Here is a 24,299-nt window from a genome sequence, read left to right as displayed (position 1 = left end):
ACCTTATTTACAAACTATAGTCAGACATTCACACCTTGCAGCTGAGCCACCTCAGCTCCCTGTTTTGATAGTGTATGTTCGGGCATTCGAACCTATTCTTACCCCCTTTTTACAAACTATGCTCGGAGATTCACACCTACTCACAGCCGAACAACTCCGCTCCCGCATTTGATTATGTATTGTCCGGCATTCTAGTCTCTTCTAACACATTTTTCAGCAATTATGGTCGGACATTCACACCTACTCACAGCCGAACACTTCCGCTCCCGCATTTCATGGTGTATAGCCGGGCATTCTCACCCTTTCTCATCAGCTTTTTGCAAATTATGATCTGACATTCACACCTACTTGCAGTCGAACAGCTCTGCTCCCGCTTTTGATTATGTTTGGTTGGATATTCGAACCTTTTCTTAACTGCTTTTTACAAACTTTGGTCGGACGTTCACACCTTCTTGCAGCCGAACACATCCACTTCCACTTTTGATGGTATATATTCGGGCATTCGAACCTTTTCTTACCCGCTTTTTACAAACCGTGGTCGGACTTTCACACCTTCTTGTAGCCAAACAACTCCGCTCCCGCTATTGATTGTGTACAGTCGGGTATTTTAACCTTTTCTTACCCGCTTTTTACCAACTATGGTCGGACATTTACACCTTCTTACAGCGGAACACCTCCGCTCCCTCTTTTGATGGTCTATGTTCGGGCATTCGAACCTTTTCTTACCCGCTTTTTACAAACTATGGACGGACATTCAAACCTTCTTGTAGCCGAACACATCCACTCCTGCTTTTGATGATGTATGGTTGGGCATTTTCACCTTTTCTTACCCATTTTTCAGTAATTATGGGTGGACATTCACACCTTCTTGCAGCTGAACAACTCCTCTCCCGCTTATGATCATGTGCGGTTTGATATTCGAAAATTTTCTTTCATGTTTTAAAGCAATTATTGATGGACATTCAAATCTTCTTGTAGCCGAACACATCCACTCCTGCTTTTGATGATGTATGGTTTGGCATTCGCACCCTTTTTTTACCCATTTTTCAGGAATTTTGGGTGGACATTCAGACCTTCTTGCAGCCGAAAACCTCCGCTCCCTCTTTTGATCATACATTGTCGGGCATTCGCACCTTATCTTACCCGCTTTTTACAAACTATAGTCAGACATTCACACCTTGCAGCTGAACCACCTCCGCTCCCTGTTTTGATCATGTATGGTCTGGCAATACTACCTTTTCTTACCCGTTTGTGAGTAATTAATCCCAAAATATTGAGCATAAAATAAGTCTTTATGCTGATGATGTATTACTTTTCCTTCAGAACTCACAGACGTCTCTCAGTCACACGATCACACTCATAAATAAATTCTCAGCACTTTCTGACTACTCTATCAACTGGTCTAAGACCACAGTTCTGCCCATTAACTGTAGGGTCCATAATATACCTGCGATCACTTTACAGTCAGGAAATATTAGATATTTAGGCATAAACATTTCCTCCAGGCTCTCAGAGCTAACAAAGCTAAATTATGTGCAATTATTAAAGACAGTAGAGAACGATCTCTCGTTGGAAGTCCTTACCTATATCACTTATGGGGAGAGTTACATCCATTAAAATGATGATACTACCAAAAGTTAACTATTTGTTCTCAATGATCCCCATAAAACCATCTGCTACTTGGTTTAAGTCACTAGATTCATGCATCTCCAAATTTCTGTGGAAAAACAAACCACCACGTATTAGTTTAATAACCCTACAGAAGACCAAGGACAGTGGTGGATTAGATTTACCTCATTTTCAGCACTATTCCTTAGACAATAGGTTACAATATATATCAAAATGGTTTAAACCTTGTTGTTGTCACAGTTCCCAGAGACGTTGTAATCGTTGAGGATTCTATATTCACCCCCTCATTAGAGGCACGTAATGCAGATTGATGACACTGAATCTTCTTCTCTGTTCATTGCTGGCATCATTCCCAGCATCGTAAGTGTTCGTGGCATTGTTAGCCTCTTCTTCTGGATCTTGATATCGAGAATCCTTTTGTATTTCTGGTTTGTCAGTCCTCTGTCTTCGTTCACCGGAGTCTTTGTCTTTTTGTCCTTGAGTTTGGTGATTTTTTCTTCTTTTGATGCCTTGACACAATGTGACAGGTGATACCACGTGGGAGATCCTGTAACTTGGACTGCTGTCCCTGTGCTGCGAAATGGCTGTGCTGCTCAAATGGTCTCTCCTTCATCATGGTTACATGCTGCCATTCCGACATCTCGCCATTCCGACATGGGTCTCCAATTGTCGGAATGGCGACACTTAATTTTTTATCAAACGTCCCACCATTCCGACACTTTTTTCCTCCTATGGTCGGAATGGCGGTATGTTTTTTGTTTTTATTTTAACATTCCGACAGTTCCTTTTAATAGCCTATTTTTTTACCCAAAACATTTTGCACTAATGATATGCCGGCGCAAATACGCCCTAAAGTTTGGCGCACAAGCTTTGCACATGCAGAGGCCACAGCCTCGCAAACAAACTTTAATAATCTATTATCAAAATCCCCTGAATTTCAAATATAAAAATACAGATATTAATGTAACTCTGGCGAGACTGAAACTGATTAAGCAGAAATACAGTGTCAGTGAGCTGTCACAGCAGCCAGCTGGAGCGGAGCTCTCCACAGAGCCCATGCGTCTTTTGCACGCTGTCATCATATGCAAAAGTAATAATTGCAATTACAGATATCACGGCTACTGCACAGGACACAGTTGCGAGCACTCTGCCTTGCCTTGCCAATAGGAGAAGAGAGAAATGACAGCATAGAACGTATAAAACACAACAAAATTCAGTAAAAACGTTTATTCATGTTATTCACGTGATTTATGAGTACTCACTCCAATTTTGGGAAGCGCGGATGGGCTTTGCGCATTTGGCACAAACACACAGCCGCAACGGTTGTAGCTTTATACAGCCTGTTGATATCTTAAGGACCTAACTGGTCACACCTGGGAGTAAATGTCATGTAGAGATTGTTTTTACATGACATTACAGCTGAACATATAGCTTTCATCCACAAACCAACGTGGGAGAGCCCGAAGACGCATGTGCCAGACGCACATAGGCATGCGTAAAACCAATTTTGACCACTTCATACTGTTTATTTGCTTTCTTTTAGTTAACTTTCGTTTCTTTTGGATTCTTGTGCGTGTTATGGAGCCGTTTTGGTCCATGTTTGTAAGCCTTTTTTTCCTGGATTAAATTTTCGGAAGTTGAAACAAGTGGCATTGGAGTGTGTGATTGAAAACCACCGCGGACTGCTTCTCCTCCTCCAGTTGCCGAGACTTTGTGTTTTTAATAACGCTTGTCTATAAACATGTGTTAAACATATAAATTGCATGAACAGAAAGAAGGGACTCACCTGTTGAGTAACACACATTTCCTTATACGGAAAGCCTTGTCGGAATGGTGGGACATTTGAACGTCAGAATAGCGGGATGTCGCAATGGTGGGATGTCGGAATGGTGGGACGTTTGCATGTCGGAATGGTGGTATGTCGGAATGGTGGTATGTCGGAATGGTGGGATGTCAGAATAGCGGGATGTCGGAATGGCGGGATTTCGGAATGGGTGTTGCCACCCCCTTCATCATATACACAGTTATTTATACATCACCTTCCACCATGAAGCGTTGTCCCTTTTTGTTTCTCTCTTTGTTCTTAAAATGCTGTTATGCATGTCTAAACCAATCCATTAAATTAGATCATTTTGGCAGTAAAGCGATCTACAATGTGCTTGGTCGCAAAGCTGCTCATCTGTGGTAAACAGCTCTTCAGAAAGGCATTCTTCAATTGATTTCACTAATTCTATGTAATAATTTTGTGATTTCCTACAAAACTACACTTCTTCTCCCATCTGTCTGAGTATTTAATATTGTCTGGGTCCCGTTAAAACATGTATTTTTCCCATCTAATTCCTTGTTTGCTTTAAAACAAGTATTCCCCATTTTCTATCCCTTCAGTAGCCAACCAGTTTGTATGGAGTACACTGGAGCAACTTGACTGATCAGTAAAACACTGCTTTTGTTGTCACCGCAAGGCTTCCCCCGTCGGTTGTTTCACTGAGACACTACTGAGTAACTATAACTCAACACAGTTTATACACATAACATTCCTATACATACTAACAAACAAACAAACAATTATTTATCGCAATTTTCTCATCTCTGTTTGAACGTACACCCAGGTAAATATTCCTGTAGTCTTCTCATACCGACTATGGACCCATTCATTGTTTAACTTCACTGTTTTGCAAATCCTAATTGAATATTACACATTGACATTGAACTTTACTTGATAAGCAGGTCTTCATTGCATTCAGCAGCCTATATGTGAGCATCTGTGTAAGCTGTTCTTCTTTGCATTTATCAGCAGCAAGCAATTCTTCATTGCACATGCATATGAAAATAGTAAAACAATTCCAATGCGTTAGCGAAACCTTCTATATCAGGAGTGTCCATCATGATGCTGGGAATAGAACCTCTTTCCTAGAATAGTTCAACCTTCATTACTCAACTGATCATAACTCCGCAATGAGCACATTTCAAAGTATCATTCCTCTACATGTATTCAAAAATCTATGTGTAAATGTTTAATATTTCTTATATTTGTTGATGTCATTCTGTGTGCATGTGGCCTAAACCCAATCTCTGTGTGGCTATTTTAATTTAAACAAGTTGAACTCTGCCTCTGATCATTTAAAAAAGGTGTGTACCAATATCAACCTTTCTCAGGTAATTACTGATCCTACAAAACCAAAGAGATCCTTCAAGGTTGTCCCTGATTGGCTCAATCTTAACATATCAAAGGTAGAAAATCCGCAGTATCTGAACTTGGTGTTAGTTATCACTGCTCAATAGCCTGTATCAGAATTGCAAAAATGAAAACATTAGGTCCACGCTTGGTATCCAGATCCTGAAACATCTCCATGAGCAGGCTTTTTTTTAACTGATCTGTTGAATAGTTATATGACACTGTTAAAATCCCAGATGAAGATCTAGCACTTGACCATTTTTGTAAATCTTCTAATTCCATAGTTGATAAACACGCCCCTTTTAAAAAGTATAGAACTTAGAACAGGTCTATCCCTGGCTTTCGGCAGAACTGTCTTCTTTACTTTTTTTTCCCCTTGTCCTGTTCAGCATTATGTCAGAAGAATTGTAGTCTGAATACCTTTGATGCCAAACAGATTTGTTTTGCCAAGGGAAGTTTTATAAATGTAAAGCTCCCCTTGATGCCCATTTATTTATTTCTGTTTACAATATATGACATGAACTGAACTGAACCGGACCGGGGGACAAGGAAAGAAGAAGAGGAAAGAAGAGGAAACAGAACAAAAATAGAAACAAAAACCAGACAACCAGCTGCTACACCTGTAAAAAACAAAACAGACAACAATCCATGGCCTATGAGGGGAATCCAGCCTTAGCGCCACCAGGAGCACCTGAAAGCAGACAAGCAGAGAAAAAACAAACACACAAACAAACAAAAACAAGCACAAGAAGCGACAATCGCATACAACACAGCTGTGGATATAGATGACCTGAGACGACATGATAATACATCAACTGCTTAGTGACCATGCTACTGGACTAATGAATGTGTGTGTGTGTGTGTGTGAGAACATGCAACACCCATGGCACAGGACCTACATGATAACCGTGCTTAGTTATGAGTGTATAAGCGTACAGGGCCACAATCCACAGCCCCCCCCCCAAGCAATCAGAAGCAGGCAGAGAGGGCCACAAGACCCAGGCCACCAGCAGCCCCCACAGAGCACAGAACCCAGGCAGCCCACCGCAGGGGCAACCACGCATCCACCCAGAAGACTGCAGAGGAAGCCCCCGGAAAGAGCCCCCATAAGCATAGGGCAGAGGCACTCCGGGAACCAGGGGCAACAGCCCACCGACCCCGCCAGGCCCCAGCCGCCCAGACATGGGCCGTGCACTGGACCTGGGCCCCAGGAGCCCGAGCGCCCCCAAACCCCCCGGCAGAGGCCCCACCCAATACCCAGGAGGGCCAAGCGCCCCAGACAGCCACAAAGTGGGTCAGCGCCTGCCCCAGCGCCCCTGGCCAAGTGCCCTGGGAGTCAAGACGTGCCCACAGGTGGGTGAAGTCGCGAGCAGTGGGGAGAGGCAACGCTGATGCCCCATCGGGAGAAACACAGGCAGGCCAGGCGACAGCAAGTCCCAGATCCAGGCCCAATCATTACCACACACACTTTCACGTCCCATACATCCACACATCCACACATCCTACCTCCCTCGACTCTGCTGGGGTGTAGTGCAGCGGGCACACCAGGAGGCCAGCAACCCTCCAGCCACCACAGACCCCGAACCAGCAGAACAATTAATTAATCCTCCTGGCCCCTCCTGCCCCGAGCAGACACCAGGAAGCAGGGGTGTGCGAAGAAGACCCCTCCCCTCACCCTTCTGGCTCTTCAATATTTTCTAATAGTGAGCAATTAAAATTGAGGGGCAGCCAAACTTGTAGAACTGGGAGCGCGGCACTCTGGGCAGCCTACATACCCAAAGAGCCCCGCCCACCAGATGCCACTCAGTGTAACCACCCCCCAAGACCTAATGTGTGTGTGTGAGTGTGTTTGATAAGTAGTAATGTCTAAGGTGTAATTAAAACAGGGGCAGGGAACTGCAGAGTGCAACCAAAGGGGACCACCTACGTGGCCCCATCCACTACACCCCACCGAACACACACGCCCCCAAAACCCTTCATGTGTGAGTGTGTGCTGTGTACAGGAGCCAGAAGGGAGAGGGGTATGGGGATATATACCGGGGGAGCTACTCTCCCCCAGAGAGGGCAGCCAGGGACTGGCTGCAATAGGCATCCCCGCTACCTGGGAGCCAACAATGGGCAGGAGGGCCTGATGTCCACCAGGCTCGGGGCCTGCAGCGACCATATTCCGGGAGCTACTGTACCCCCAGAAGGTACCCATCCCGCCCCACCCCACTCAACCCAACCCCCCCAGGTGGACCTCTACAAAAAACAAACAAACAAACCACCCGGTCACACCAGTTGCAGCAGCCTTGGCCTGAGACCCACCATCACCCAGCAACCCACCACCACCACTATGTGATAAAACTAATCAGAGGGGACCAGAGAGAATTAAATTCAGCCAATTGATGTTTTGAGGAGGCAGACATTGTTTCCATGCTAATATAATCTAAAAGAAAATTTCTAAACTGGTTAATACACAGATTGTTCTTCGCTTTCCAGTTCATGAGAATAGTTTTCTTTGCGATACATATCACTGTGACAACCATGTGTGCTGAGTTAATTTCCATGTTGATGTTGTCTAAGTCACCCAGTATGCACAGTGTGGGGCATGCAGGGATGCTACACTTTAGCCATGTTGACAGGTCCTCACAGACTTCAAGCCAGAACTTCTGGACAGGCGCAGAAAACCACAAAGCGTGTGCATAATCATCAGGTGTGTTATCTGTGCAATGTGAGCAGATGTTTGAGTGTGTTAGACCCATCCTGAACATCCTTTGTCCTGTATAGTGTGTTCTATGAAGGATTTTGTATTGTATGAGCTGTAAATTAGGATTTCGAGTCTTTATGAAGGTGTTCAAACATATTTGTGGTTAGAAGCTATGACCAGAACTGATGGATAAATCTGCCTCCCATTTTGAGGATGGAAGAGACATTGTGTCATCTATCTTAGACAATAATTTATATATTTTTGATAGTAGTTTTGGGGTACAGCTGCTTAGAAATTCTGCTACCCTAGTCGGGGGTTGTAAGTCTGGTTGGTGGAGGATATATCCATCCATCCATCCATCATCTGCCGCTTATCCGGGGGTCGGGTCGCGGGGGCAGCAGCTTGAGCAGAGAAACCCAGACGTCTCTGTCCCCGGCCACTTTCTCCAGCTCTTCCGGGGGGACCCCGAGGCGTTCCCAGGCCAGCCGAGAGACATAGTCTCTCCAACGTGTCCTGGGTCTCCCCCGGGGTCTCCTCCCAGTGGGACGTGCCCGGAACACCTCCCCAGGGAGGCGCCCAGGGGGCATCCTAACCAGATGCCCGAGCCACCTCATCTGACTCCTCTCAATGCGGAGGAGCAGCGGTTCTACTCCGAGCCCCTCCCGGATGACTGAGCTTCTCACCCTATCTCTAAGGGAGAGCCCAGACACCCTGCGGAGGAAACCCATTTCGGCCGCTTGTATTCGCGATCTTGTTCTTTCGGTCACTACCCACAACTCGTGACCATAGGTGAGGATGGGAACGTAGATTGACCAGTAAGTAGAGAGCTTCGCCTTCTGGCTCAGCTCCCTCTTCACAACGACGGGTCGGTGCAGAGCCTGCAACACTGCAGGCGCCGCACCGATCCGCCCGTCAATCTCCCGCTCCATTCGTCCGTCACTCGTGAACAAGACCCCGAGATACTTGAACTCCTCCTCTTGGGGAAGGATCTCATTCCCGACCCGGAGAGAGCATTCCACCCTTTTCCGGCTGAGAACCATAGTCTCGGATTTGGAGGTGCTGATTCTCATCCCAGCCGCTTCACACTCGGCTGCGAATCACTCCAGTGAGAGCTGAAGGTCACGGCCTGACGACGCTAACAGAACCACATCATCTGCAAAAAGCAGAGACCCGATTCTGAGGTCGCCAAATGGGACACCCTCAACGCCCTGGCTCCGCCTAGAAATTCTGTCCATAAAAGTTAGGAACAGAATCGGTGACAAAGGGCAGCCCTGACGGAGTCCAACTCTCACCGGAAACGTATCCGACTTACTGCCGGCAATGCGGACCAAACTCTGGCACCGGTCATACAGAGACCGAACGGCCCCTATCAAGGGGTCCGGCACTCCATATTCCCGGAGCACCCCCCACAGGACTCCACGAGGGACACGGTCGAACGCTTTCTCCAAGTCCACAAAACACATGTAGACTGGTTGGGCGAACTCCCATGCACCCTCCAGGATCCTGCCGAGGGTATAGAGCTGGTCCACTGTTCCACGGCCAGGACGAAAGCCACACTGCATCTCCTGAATCCGAGGCTCGATTATCCGACGGATCCTCCTCTCCAATACCCCCGAATAGACCTTACCAGGGAGGCTGAGGAGTGTGATACCCCTATAGTTGGAACACACCCTCCGGTCCCTCTTTTTAAAGAGGGGGACCACCACCCCAATCGGCCAGTCCAGAGGCACTGTCCCCGATGTCCACGCGATACTGCAGAGGCGTGTCAGCCAAGACAGCCCTACAACATCCAGAGCCTTGAGAAACTCAGGACGGACCTCATCCACCCCCGGGGCCTTGCCACCGAGGAACTTTTTAACCACCTCGGCAACCTCAGCCCCAGAAATGGGAGGCCCCGTCTCCGAGCTCTCCGACTCTGCCTCTTCCGAGCACGTGTTGGTAGGATTGAGGAGTTCCTCGAAGTACTCCCCCCACCGACTCCCCCACCGACTCACAACATCCCTAGTTGAGGTCAGCAAAGCCCCGTCCGCACTGTAAACAGTGTTGACTGTGAGCCGCTTCCCCCCCCTGAGACGCCGGATGGTGGACCAGAATCTTTTCGAGGCCGTCTGGAAATCGTTCTCCATGGTCTCACCGAACTCCTCCCAGGCCCGAGTTTTTGCCTCAGCAACCGCCGAAGCCGCGGCCCGTCTGGCCCGTCGGTACCTATCAGCTTCTTCCAGGGTCCCACTGGCCAAAAAGGCCCGATAGGACTCCTTCTTCAGCTGCCTCGGCAATGGAGTCACGGAACATGGCCCATTCAATGTCCCCCACCTCAAATATGGTTGAAGCTCTGCCGGAGGTGGGAGTTAAAGCTCCTTCTGACGGGGGATTCTGACAAACGCTCCCAGCAGACCCTCACAATACGTTTGGGCCTGCCAGGTGTGATCGGCATCCTCCCCCACCAGCGGAGCCACCTCACCACCAGGTGGTGATCAGTTGACAGCTCCGCCCCGCTCTTCACCCGAGTGTCCAGGACATACGGCCGCAACCACAAAGTCGATCATCGAACTGCGGCCAAGGGTGTCCTGGTGCCAAGTGCACATATGGACACCCTTATGCCTGAACATGGTGTTCGTTATGGACAGTCTATGACTGGCACAGAAGTCCAACAACATAACACCACTCTGATTCAGATCGGGGGGGCCGTTCCTCCCAATCACACCCCTCCAGGTCTCACTGTCATTGCCCACGTGAGCATTGAAGTCCCCCAGCAGAATGAGGGAGTCTCCGGTAGGAGCATTCTCCAGTGCCTCCCCCAGAGACTCCAAAAAGGGTAGGTACTCTGAACTGCTGTTTGGCGCATAGGCACAAACAACAGTCAGGACTCGTCCCCCCACCCAAGGCGGAGGGAGGCTACCCTCTCGTTCACTGGGGTAAACCCCAATGTACTGGCACACAGCCGGGGGGCAATAAGTATGCCCACACCTGCTCTGCGCCTCTCACCACGGGCAACTCCAGAGTGGAAGAGAGTCCAACCCCTCTCAAGAGTACTGGTTCCAGATCCCAAGCCGTGCGTCGAGGTGAGTCCGACTATATCTAACGGTCTGATGAAGTTTCAACAATAAACAACAAACTTTGTATTATGAGAAAGAACCAGACTCATTCTTTAGGAATCCGAAAATAAGCTTTATTTTACGAGTTATGCACGAGTTCGGATTCTCCTATAAAACGAATTCCTTAACTCAAACCAAGTTAAGACTGCTTTGTCCTTCATATTTATTCATGTCTAATCAAGTTTCAATGATAAACAACGTTGTACTTTGTAGAATGAGAAAGAACTTCTTCAGCAATAAGCATCTCTCGACAAATGACGAAATACAGATTTTGCTATAAAATTAATTGCTATCAGCCTGACTTAAAACTGTTTGTCTTCCTTATTTATCCACTTCAAATCAAGTTTCAACAATTAAAAAAATTTTGTAGTTTTAGAAAGAACAACTTAATCTTGAGCAATCAGTATAAAAAGAAGGTAAGCAAAGGTGCGAATGTCAAACCATACATGATCAAAACAGGGAGCGGAGGTGTTTGGCTAAGACAAGGTGTGAATGTCCACCCATAATTAATGAAAAGCGGGCAACAAGTAGGTTCGAATGCCCAACCATACATCATCAAAAGCAGGAGTGGATATGTTCGGCTACAAGAAGGTTTGAACGTCTGACCATAGTTTGTAAAAAGCGGGTAAGAAAAGGTTTGAATGCCCGAACATACACCATCAAAGGAGGGAGCGGAGGTGTTCCGCTGTAAGAAGGTGTGAATGTCCGACCATAGTTGGTAAAAAACGGGTAAGAAAAGGTTAAAATACCCGACTGTACACAATCAGTAGCGGGTGCGGAGTTGTTCGGCTACTAAAAGGTGTGAAAGTCCGACCATGGTTTGTAAAAAGCGGGTAAGAAAAGGTGCGAATGCCCGAAAATGTGTGATCAAAAGAGGGAGCGGAGGTGTTCGGCTGCAAGAAGGTGTGAATGTACACCCATAATTACTAAAAAATGGGTAAGAAAAGGTGCGAATGCCTAACTATACATAATCAAAAGCAGGAGTGGATGTGTTCGGCTCCAAGAAGGGTTGAATGTCTGACCATAGCTTGTAAAAAGCAGGTAAGAAAAGGTTTGACTGCCCGAACATACACCATCAAAAGAGGGAGCGGAGGTGTTCCGCTGTAAGAAGGTGTGAATGTCCGACCATAGTTGGTAAAAAGCGGGTAAGAAAAGGTTAAAATACCCGACTGTACACAATCAATAGCGGGAGCGGAGTTGTTCGGCTACTAAAAGATGTGAAAGTCCGACTATGGTTTGTAAAAAGCGGGTAAGAAAAGGTGCTAATGCCCGACAATGTATGATCAAAAGAGGGAGTGGTTTTCGGCTGTAAGAAGGTCTGAATGTCCAACTATAATTTGTAAAAACCGGGTAAGAAAAGGCTTGAAAGCCCGACTATACACCATCATAAGCGGGAGAGGAGGTGTTCAGCTGCAAGAAGGTGTGAATGTCCACCAGTAATTACTGAAAAATGGGTAAGAAAAGGTGCGAATGCCCAAACATACATCATCAAAAGCAGGAGTGGATGTGTTGGGCTACAAGAAGGTTTGAAAGTCCGACCATGGTTTGTAAAAAACGGGTAAGATAAGGTGCGAATGCCCGACAATGTATGATCAAAAGATGGAGCGGAGGTTTTTGGCTACAAGAAGGTTTGAATGTCCGACCATAGTTTGTAAAAAGCAGGTAAGAAAAGGTTCAAATGCCTGACAATACACCATCAAAAGCGGGAGCGGAGGTGTTCCGCTGTAAGATGGTGTGAATGTCCGACCATAGTTGGTAAAAAGCGGGTAAGAAAAGGTTAAAATACCCGACTGTACACAATCAGTAGCGGGTGCGGAGTTGTTCGGCTACTAAAAGGTGTGAAAGTCCGACCATGGTTTGTAAAAAGCGGGTAAGAAAAGGTGCGAATGCCCGAAAATGTGTGATCAAAAGAGGGAGCGGAGGTGTTCGGCTGCAAGAAGGTGTGAATGTACACCCATAATTACTAAAAAATGGGTAAGAAAAGGTGCGAATGCCTAACTATACATAATCAAAAGCAGGAGTGGATGTGTTCGGCTCCAAGAAGGGTTGAATGTCTGACCATAGCTTGTAAAAAGCAGGTAAGAAAAGGTTTGACTGCCCGAACATACACCATCAAAAGAGGGAGCGGAGGTGTTCCGCTGTAAGAAGGTGTGAATGTCCGACCATAGTTGGTAAAAAGCGGGTAAGAAAAGGTTAAAATACCCGACTGTACACAATCAATAGCGGGAGCGGAGTTGTTCGGCTACTAAAAGATGTGAAAGTCCGACTATGGTTTGTAAAAAGCGGGTAAGAAAAGGTGCTAATGCCCGACAATGTATGATCAAAAGAGGGAGTGGTTTTCGGCTGTAAGAAGGTCTGAATGTCCAACTATAATTTGTAAAAACCGGGTAAGAAAAGGCTTGAAAGCCCGACTATACACCATCATAAGCGGGAGAGGAGGTGTTCAGCTGCAAGAAGGTGTGAATGTCCACCAGTAATTACTGAAAAATGGGTAAGAAAAGGTGCGAATGCCCAAACATACATCATCAAAAGCAGGAGTGGATGTTTTGGGCTACAAGAAGGTTTGAAAGTCCGACCATGGTTTGTAAAAAATGGGTAAGATAAGGTGCGAATGCCCGACAATGTATGATCAAAAGATGGAGCGGAGGTTTTTGGCTACAAGAAGGTTTGAATGTCCGACCATAGTTTGTAAAAAGCAGGTAAGAAAAGGTTCAAATGCCTGACAATACACCATCAAAAGCGGGAGCGGAGGTGTTCCGCTGTAAGATGGTGTGAATGTCCGACCATAGTTGGTAAAAAGCGGGTAAGAAAAGGTTAAAATACCCGACTGTACACAATCAATAGCGGGAGCGGAGTTGTTCGGCTACAAGAAGGTGTGAAAGTCCAACCATGGTTTGTAAAAAGCTGCTAAGAAAAGGTTCGAATATCCAACCAAACATAATCAAAAGCGGGAGCAGAGCTGTTCGACTGCAAGTAGGTGTGAATGTCCAGCCATAATTACTCACAAACGGGTAAGAAAAGGTAGTATTGCCTGACCATACATGATCAAAACAGGGAGCTGAGGTGGTTCAGCACCAAGGTGTGAATGTCTGACTATAGTTTGTAAAAAGCGGGTAAGATAAGGTGCGAATGCCCGACAATGTATGATCAAAAGAGGGAGCAGAGGTTTTCAGCTGCAAGATGGTCTGAATGTCCACCCAAAATTCCTGAGAAATGGGTAAAAAATAGGTGCGAATGCCAAACCATACATCATGCAAAGCAGGAGTGGATGTGTTCGGCTACAAGAAGATTTGAATGTCCATCAATAATTGCTTTAAAACATGAAAGAAAATTTTCGAATATGAAACCGCACATGATCATAAGCGGGAGAGGAGTTGTTCAGCTGCAAGAAGGTGTGAATGTCCACCCATAATTACTGAAAAATGGGTAAGAAAAGGTGAAAATGCCCAACCATACATCATCAAAAGCAGGAGTGGATGTGTTCGGCTACAAGAAGGTTTGTATGTCCGAGCATAGTTTGTAAAAAGCGGGTAAGAAAAGGTTCGAATGCCCAAACATTCACCATCAAAAGAGGGAGAGGAGGTGTTCCGCTGTAAGAAGGTGTGAATGTCCGACCATAGTTGGTAAAAAACGGGTAAGAAAAGGTTAAAATACCCGACTGTACACAATCAATAGCGGGAGCGGATGTGTTTGGCTACAAGAATGTGTGACAGTCCGACCATGGTTTGTAAAAAACGGGTAAGAGAAGGTGCGAATGCCCGACAATGTATGATCAAAAGAGGGAGCGGAGGTTTTCGGCTACAAGAAGGTTTGAATGTCCGACCATAGTTTGTAAAAAGCGGGTAAGAAAAGGTTCAAATGCCTGACTATACACCATCAAAAGCGGGAGCGGAGGTGTTCCGCTGTAAGACGGTGTGAATGTCCAACCATAGTTGGTAAAAAGCGGGTAAGAAAAGGTTAAAATACCTGACTGTACATAATCAATAGCGGGAGCGGAGTTGTTCGGCTACAAGAAGGTGTGAAAGTTCAACCATGGTTTGTAAAAAGCTGCTAAGAAAAGGTTCGAATGCCCGAATATATACCATCAAAAGCGGAAGCGGAGGTTTTCGGCTGCAAGAAGGTGTGAACGTCCGGCCAAAGTTTGCAAAAAGCAGTTAAGAAAAGGTTCGAATGCCCGAATATATACCATCAAAAGCGGGAGCAGAGCTTTTTCGACTGCAAGTAGGTGTGAATGTCCAGCCATAATTACTCACAAACGGGTAAGGAAAGGTAGTATTGCCAGACCATACATGATCAAAACAGGGAGCTGAGGTGGTTCAGCTGCAAGGTGTGAATGTCTGACTATAGTTTGTAAAAAGCGGGTAAGACAAGGTGCGAATGCCCGACAATGTATGATCAAAAGAGGGAGTGGAGGTCTTCGGCTGCAAGGTCTGAATGTCCAACCATAATTTCTAAAAACCGGGTAAGAAAAGGCTCGAAAGCCCGACTATACACAATCAAAAGCGGGAGCGGGAGGTTTTCAGCTGCAAATCCTTCACTCAAACCAAGTGAAAACTGCTTTGTCCTTCATATTTATCAATGTCTAGATCGACTTCAACAAAGAACAACATTGTACTTTGCAGTAAAGAAAGAGCAAATCAAAAGTTTTAGGAATCCGAGAATAAGCTTATTTTCATGAGTTCTGCACGATTATTGATTTTACTATAAATGAATGCCTTCACTCAAACTATGTTAAAACTTCTTTGTCCTTCATATTTATCAATGTCTAGATTGACTTCAACAAAGAACAACACTGGATTTTGCAGTAGAAGAAAGAGCAACACTGAAGGATCAGTAATCCGAGAATAAGCTTATTTTCATACGTTCTGCATGATTTGGGATTTTATGTATAAAATGAATTCCTTCACTCAAACCAAGTTAAAACTGCTTTGTCCTTCATATTTATCAATGTCTAGATCGACTTCAACAAAGAACAACATTGTATTTTGCAGTAGAAGAAAAAGCAACACTGAAGGATCAGGAATCCGAGAATAAGCTTCTTTTCATACGTTCTGCATGATTTGGGATTTTGCTATAAAATTAATTCCTTCACTCAAACAAAGTGGAAACTGCTTTGTCCTTCATATTTATCAATGTCTATATCGATTTCAACAAAGAACAAGGCTGTATTTTGCAGTATAGGAAAGAGCAACACTGGAGGATCAGGAATCCGAGAATAAGCTTACTTTCATGAGTCCTGCACGATTTCGGATTTTCCTATAAAATGAATTGCTTTGCTCAAACCAAGTTAAAATTGCTTTGTCTTTCATAGTTATCCATGTCTAAAATGTATCAAGCATAAAGTTCCTCATATTACCCTGAATGAGAAAGAAGCATCCCTTTGGTTGAGCAATACGTTCCTTTTGCGGAGTTATGCATGATTTCGGATTTTGCTATAAAATTCATTCCTATTGATTGTGTACAGTCGGGTATTTTAACCTTTTCTTACCCGCTTTTTACCAACTATGGTCGGAAATTCACACCGTCTTACAGCGGAACATCTCCGCTCCCGCTTTTGATGGTGTATAGTCAGGCATTTGAACCTTTTCTTACCCACTTTTTACAAACTATGGTCGGACATTCAAACCTTCCTGTAGCCGAAAACCTCTGCTCCCTCTTTTGATTATACATTGTCGGGCATTCGCACCTTATCTTACCCGCTTTTTACAAACTATAGTCAGACATTCACATCTTGGTGCTGAACCACCTCAGCTCCCATTTTGATGGTCTATGTTCGGGCATTCGAACCTTTTCTTACCCGCTTTTTACAAACTATGGTCGGACATTTAAACCTTCTTGTAGCCGAACACATCCACTCCTGCTTTTGATGATGTATGGTTTGGCATTCGCACCCTTTTTTTACCCATTTTTCAGGAATTTTGGGTGGACATTCAGACCTTCTTGCAGCCGAAAACCTCCGCTCCCTCTTTTGATCATACATTGTCGGGCATTCGCACCTTATCTTACCCGCTTTTTACAAACTATAGTCAGACATTCACACCTTGCAGCTGAACCACCTCCGCTCCCTGTTTTGATCATGTATGGTCTGGCAATACTACCTTTTCTTACCCGTTTGTGAGTTATTAATCCCAAAATATTGAGCATAAAATAAGTCTTTATGCTGATGATGTATTACTTTTCCTTCAGAACTCACAGACGTCTCTCAGTCACACGATCACACTCATAAATAAATTCTCAGCACTTTCTGACTACTCTATCAACTGGTCTAAGACCACAGTTCTGCCCATTAACTGTAGGGTCCATAATATACCTGCGATCACTTTACAGTCAGGAAATATTAGATATTTAGGCATAAACATTTCCTCCAGGCTCTCAGAGCTAACAAAGCTAAATTATGTGCAATTATTAAAGACAGTAGAGGACGATCTCTCGTTGGAAGTCCTTACCTATATCACTTGTGGGGAGAGTTACATCCATTAAAATGATGATACTACCAAAAGTTAACTATTTGTTCTCAATGATCCCCATAAAACCATCTGCTACTTGGTTTAAGTCACTAGATTCATGCATCTCCAAATTTCTGTGGAAAAACAAACCACCACGTATTAGTTTAAAAACCCTACAGAAGACCAAGGACAGTGGTGGATTAGATTTACCTCATTTTCAGCACTATTCCTTAGACAATAGGTTACAATATATATCAAAATGGTTTAAACCTTGTTGTTGTCACAGTTCCCAGAGACGTTGTAATCGTTGAGGATTCTATATTCACCCCCTCATTAGAGGCACGTAATGCAGATTGATGACACTGAATCTTCTTCTCTGTTCATTGCTGGCATCATTCCCAGCATCGTAAGTGTTCGTGGCATTGTTAGCCTCTTCTTCTGGATCTTGATATCGAGAATCCTTTTGTATTTCTGGTTTGTCAGTCCTCTGTCTTCGTTCACCGGAGTCTTTGTCTTTTTGTCCTTGAGTTTGGTGATTTTTTCTTCTTTTGATGCCTTGACACAATGTGACAGGTGATACCACGTGGGAGATCCTGTAACTTGGATTGCTGTCCCTGTGCTGCGAAATGGCTGTGCTGCTCAAATGGTCTCTCCTTCATCATGGTTACATGCTGCCATTCCGACATCTCGCCATTCCGACATGGGTCTCCAATTGTCGGAATGGCGACACTTAATTTTTTATCAAACGTCCCACCATTCCGACACTTTTTTCCTCCTATGGTCGGAATGGCGGTATGTTTTTTTTTTTTTTTAACATTCCGACAGTTCCTTTTAATAGCCTATTTTTTACCCAAAACATTTTGCACTAATGATATGCCGGCGCAAATACGCCCTAAAGTTTGGCGCACAAGCTTTGCACATGCAGAGGCCACAGCCTCGCAAACAAACTTTAATAATCTATTATCAAAATCCCCTGAATTTCAAATATAAAAATACAGATATTAATGTAACTCTGGCGAGACTGAAACTGATTAAGCAGAAATACAGTGTCAGTGAGCTGTCACAGCAGCCAGCTGGAGCGGAGCTCTCCACAGAGCCCATGCGTCTTTTGCACGCTGTCATCATATGCAAAAGTAATAATTGCAATTACAGATATCACGGCTACTGCACAGGACACAGTTGCGAGCACTCTGCCTTGCCTTGCCAATAGGAGAAGAGAGAAATGACAGCATAGAACGTATAAAACACAACAAAATGCAGTAAAAACGTTTATTCATGTTATTCACGTGATTTATGAGTACTCACTCCAATTTTGGGAAGCGCGGATGGGTTTTGCGCATTTGGCACAAACACACAGCCGCAACGGTTGTAGCTTTATACAGCCTGTTGATATCTTAAGGACCTAACTGGTCACACCTGGGAGTAAATGTCATGTAGAGATTGTTTTTACATGACATTACAGCTGAACATATAGCTTTCATCCACAAACCAACGTGGGAGAGCCCGAAGACGCATGTGCCAGACGCACATAGGCATGCGTAAAACCAATTTTGACCACTTCATACTGTTTATTTGCTTTCTTTTAGTTAACTTTCGTTTCTTTTGGATTCTTGTGCGTGTTATGGAGCCGTTTTGGTCCATGTTTGTAAGCCTATTTTTCCTGGATTAAATTTTCGGAAGTTGAAACAAGTGGCATTGGAGTGTGTGATTGAAAACCACCGCGGACTGCTTCTCCTCCTCCAGTGGCCGAGACTTTGTGTTTTTAATAACGCTTGTCTATAAACATGTGTTAAACATATAAATTGCATGAACAGAAAGAAGGGACTCACCTGTTGAGTAACACACATTTCCTTATACGGAAAGCCTTGTCGGAATGGTGGGACATTTGAACGTCAGAATAGCGGGATGTCGCAATGGTGGGATGTCGGAATGGTGGGACGTTTGCATGTCGGAATGGTGGTATGTCGGAATGGTGGGATGTCGGAATGGTGGGATGTCGGAATAGCGGGATGTCGGAATGGCGGGATTTCTGAATGGGTGTTGCCACCCCCTTCATCATATACACAGTTATTTATACATCACCTTCCACCATGAAGCGTTGTCCCTTTTTGTTTCTCTCTTTGTTCTTAAAATGCTGTTATGCATGTCTAAACCAATCCATTAAATTAGATCATTTTGGCAGTAAAGCGATCTACAATGTGCTTGGTCGCAAAGCTGCTCATCTATGGTAAACAGCTCTTCAGAAAGGCATTCTTCAATTGATTTCACTAATTCTATGTAATAATTTTGTGATTTCCTACAAAACTACACTTCTTCTCCCATCTGTCTGAGTATTTAATATTGTCTGGGTCCCGTTAAAACATGTATTTTTCCCATCTAATTCCTTGTTTGCTTTAAAACAAGTATTCCCCATTTTCTATCCCTTCAGTAGCCAACCAGTTTGTATGGAGTACACTGGAGCAACTTGACTGATCAGTAAAACACTGCTTTTGTTGTCACCGCAAGGCTTCCCCCGTCGGTTGTTTCACTGAGACACTACTGAGTAACTATAACTCAACACAGTTTATACACATAACATTCATTTACATACTAACAAACAAACAAACAATTATTTATCGCAAATTTCTCATCTCTGTTTGAACGTACACCCAGGTAAATATTCCTGTAGTCTTCTCATACCGACTATGGACCCATTCATTGTTTAACTTCACTGTTTTGCAAATCCTAATTGAATATTACACATTGACATTGAACTTTACTTGATAAGCAGGTCTTCATTGCATTCAGCAGCCTATATGTGAGCATCTATGTGTAAGCTGTTCTTCTTTGCATTTATCAGCATCAAGCAATTCTTCATTGCACATGCATATGAAAATAGTAAAACAATTCCAATGCGTTAGCGAAACCTTCTATATCAGGAGTGTCCATCATGATGCTGGGAATAGAACCTCTTTCCCAGAATAGTTCAACCTTCATTACTCAACTGATCATAACTCCGCAATGAGCACATTTCAAAGTATCATTCCTCTACATATATTCAAAATTCTTATATTTGTTGATGTCATTCTGTGTGCATATGGCCTAAACCCAATCTCTGTGTGGCAATTTTAATTTAAACAAGTTGAACTCTGCCTCTGATCATTTAAAAAAGGTGTGTACCAATACCCGACTGTACACAATCAATAGCGGGAGAGGAGGTGTTTGGCTAGAAGAAGGTTTGAATGTCCGACCATAGTTTGTAAAAAGCGGGAAAGAAAAGGTTCAAATGCCTGACTATACACCATCAAAAGCGGGAGCGGATGTGTTCGGCTACAAGAAGGTGTGAAAGTTCAACCATGGTTTGTAAAAAGCTGCTAAGAAAAGGTTCGAATGCCCGAATATATACCATCAAAAGCGGAAGCGGAGGTGTTCAGCTGCAAGAAGGTGTGAACGTCCGACCAAAGTTTGTAAAAAGCAGTTAAGAAAAGGTTCGAATGCCCGAATATATACCATCAAAAGCGGGAGCAGAGCTGTTCGACTGCAAGTAGGTGTGAATGTCCAGCCATATTTACTCACAAACGGGCAAGAAAAGGTAGTATATCCAGACCATACATGATCAAAACAGGGAGCTGAGGTGGTTCAGCTGCAAGGTCTGAATGTCCAACCATAATTTCTAAAAACCGGGTAAGAAAAGGCTCGAAAGCCCGACTATACATAATCAAAAGAGGGAGCGGGAGGTTTTCAGCTGCAAATCCTTCACTCAAACCAAGTGAAAACTGCTTTGTCCTTCATATTTATCAATGTCTAGATCGACTTCAACAAAGAACAACATTGTACTTTGCAGTAAAGAAAGAGCAAATCAAAAGTTTTAGGAATCCGAGAATAAGCTTATTTTCATGAGTTCTGCACGATTATTGATTTTACTATAAATGAATGCCTTCACTCAAACTATGTTAAAACTGCTTTGTCCTTCATATTTATCAATGTCTAGATTGACTTCAACAAAGAACAACACTGGATTTTGCAGTAGAAGAAAGAGCAACACTGAAGGATCAGTAATCCGAGAATAAGCTTATTTTCATACGTTCTGCATGATTTGGGATTTTATGTATAAAATTAATTCCTTCACTCAAACCAAGTTAAAACTGCTTTGTCCTTCATATTTATCAATGTCTAGATCGACTTCAACAAAGAACAACATTGTATTTTGCAGTAGAAGAAAAAACAACACTGAAGGATCAGGAATCCCAGAATAAGCTTCTTTTCATACGTTCTGCATGATTTGGGATTTTATGTATAAAATTAATTCCTTCACTCAAACCAAGTGAAAACTGCTTTGTCCTTCATATTTATCAATGTCTAGATTTACTTCAACAAAGAACAACATTGTATTTTGCAGTAGTAGAAAGAGCAACACTGAAGGATCAGGAATTCGAGAATAAGCTTATTTTCATACGTTCTGCATGATTTGGGATTTTATGTATAAAATGAATTCCTTTACTCAAACTATGTTAAAACTGCTTTGTCCTTCATATTTATCAATGTCTAGATTGACTTCAACAAAGAACAACATTGTATTTTGTAGTAGAAGAAATAGCAACACTGAAGGATCAGGAATCCCAAAACAAGCTTATTTTCATACGTTCTGCATGATTTGGGATTTTGCTATAAAATTAATTCCTTCACTCAAACAAAGTGGAAACTGCTTTGTCCTTCATATTTATCAATGTCTATATCGATTTCAACAAAGAACAAGGCTGTATTTTGCAGTATAGGAAAGAGCAACACTGGAGGATCAGGAATCCGAGAATAAGCTTACTTTCATGAGTCCTGCACGATTTCGGATTTTCCTATAAAATGAATTGCTTTGCTCAAAACAAGTTAAAATTGCTTTGTCCTTCATAGTTATCCATGTCTAAAATGTATCAAGCATAAAGTTCCTCATATTACCCTGAATGAGAAAGAAGCATCCCTTTGGTTGAGCAATACGTTCCTTTTGCGGAGTTATGCATGATTTCGGATTTTGCTATAAAATTCATTCCTTCACACCTTTTTTTTTTCACCGCATTTTATAGATTATGGTTGGAAATTTCAACCACTCTAATCCGAAGACCTCTCCTCCCGCTTTTGTTAATATATTTGAACTTTAGTTGGACATTCACCCCTTTTTGCAGCTAAACCACCTCCGCTCCCTGTTTTGATCATGTATGGTCTGGCAATACTACCTTTTCTTACCCGTTTGTGAGTAATTATGGCTGGATATTCACACCTACTTGCAGCTGAACACAATCTCTCTCGCTTTTAATTATGTTTGGAGATTCGAACCTTTTCTTTACTGCTTTTTGCCAACTTTGGTCGGACGTTCACACCTTCTTGCAGCCGAACACCTCCGCTTCCGCTTTTGATGGTATATATTCGGGCATTCGAACCTTTTCTTACCAGCTTTTTACAAACGATGGTTGGACTTTCACACCTTCTTGTAGCCGAACAACTCCGCTCCCGCTATTGATTGTGTACAGTCGGGTATTTTAACCTTTTCTTACCCGCTTTTTACCAACTATGGTCGGACATTCACACCGTCTTACAGCGGAACATCTCCGCTCCCGCTTTTGATGGTGTAGAGTCAGGCATTTGAACCTTTTCTTACCCGCTTTTTACAAACTATGGTCGGACATTCAAACCTTCTTGTAGCCGAAAACCTCTGCTCCCTCTTTTGATTATACATTGTCGGGCATTCGCACCTTATCTTACCCGCTTTTTACAAACTATAGTCAGACATTCACACCTTGGTGCTGAACCACCTCAGCTCCCTGTTTTGATCATGTATGGTCTGGCAATACTACCTTTTCTTACCCGTTTGTGAGTAATTATGGCTGGACATTCACACCTACTTGCAGTCGAACAGCTCTGCTCCCGCTTTTGATTATGTTTGGTTGGATATTCGAACCTTTTCTTAACTGCTTTTTACAAACTTTGGTCGGATGTTCACACCTTCTTGCAGCCGAACACCTCCACTTCCGCTTTTGATGGTATATATTCGGGCATTCGAACCTTTTCTTACCAGCTTTTTACAAACCATGGTTGGACTTTCACACCTTCTTGTAGCCGAACAACTCCGCTCCCCCTATTGATTGTGTACAGTCGGGTATTTTAACCTTTTCTTACCCACTTTTTACCAACTATGGTCGGACATTCACACCTTCTTACAGCGGAACACCTCCGCTCCCTCTTTTGATGGTGTATGTTTGGGCATTCGAACCTTTTCTTACCCGCTTTTTACAAACTATGCTCGGACATTCAAACCTTCTTGTAGCCGAACACATCCACTCCTTCTTTTGATGATGTATGCTTGGGCATTCAAACCTACTTTTTGCCCGATTTTCATTAATTTTGGGTGGACATTCACACCTTGTCACAGCCAAACACCTCCGCTCCCTGTTTTGATCATGTATGGTTGGACATTCGCACCTTGTCTCACCCGCTTTTTGCAAACTATGGTCGGCTGTTCACAGCTTCCTCTCCACCATACTTGTATGGTGGGATATTCACACCCACTTGCATCCGAAGACCTTTTGTTGATATTTAGTCGGTCATTCGCAGCTTACCCGCTTTTGGCAAACTATGGCCTTCATGCAGCCAAACACCTCTGATCTCGCTTTTGATGATGTAAGGTTGGGCATTCAGACCTTGCTTCACCTGCTTTTCACCAAATATAGTCGGACATTCACACCTTCTTGCAGCCGAACACTTCCGCTCCACCTTTTAGTGTTCTATCACACCTTTTTTTTCACCGCATTTTATAGATTATGGTTGGAAATTCTCAACCACTCTCATCCGAAGACCTCTTCTCCCGCTTTTGTTAATATATTTGAACTTTAGTCGGACATTCACACCTTCTTGCAGCTGAACCACCTCCGCTCCCTGTTTTGATCATGTATGGTCTGGCAATCCTACCTTTTCTTACCCGTTTGTTAGTAATTATGGCTGGACATTCACACCTACTTGCAGCCGAACACCACCTCTCCCGCTTTTGATGATGTATGGACCGACATTCTTACCTTTTCTAACACATTTTTCAGCAATTATGGTCGGACATTCACACTTACTCACAGCCGAACAACTCCGCTCCCGCATTTGATGGTGTATAGTCGGGCATTCTCACCCTTTCTCATCAGCTTTTTGCAAATTATGATCTGACATTCACACCTGCTTTTGATAATGTATGGTTGGGCATTCGCACCTTTTCTTACCCATTTTTCAGTAATTATGGGTGGACATTCACACCT

The sequence above is a fragment of the Leuresthes tenuis genome, unplaced genomic scaffold (assembly GCF_036924035.1).
Source record: "Leuresthes tenuis unplaced genomic scaffold, fLeuTen1.0.hap1 SCAF_15, whole genome shotgun sequence".
NCBI lineage: Eukaryota > Metazoa > Chordata > Actinopteri > Atheriniformes > Atherinopsidae > Leuresthes > Leuresthes tenuis.
This window is presented reverse-complemented; position numbering follows the sequence as displayed.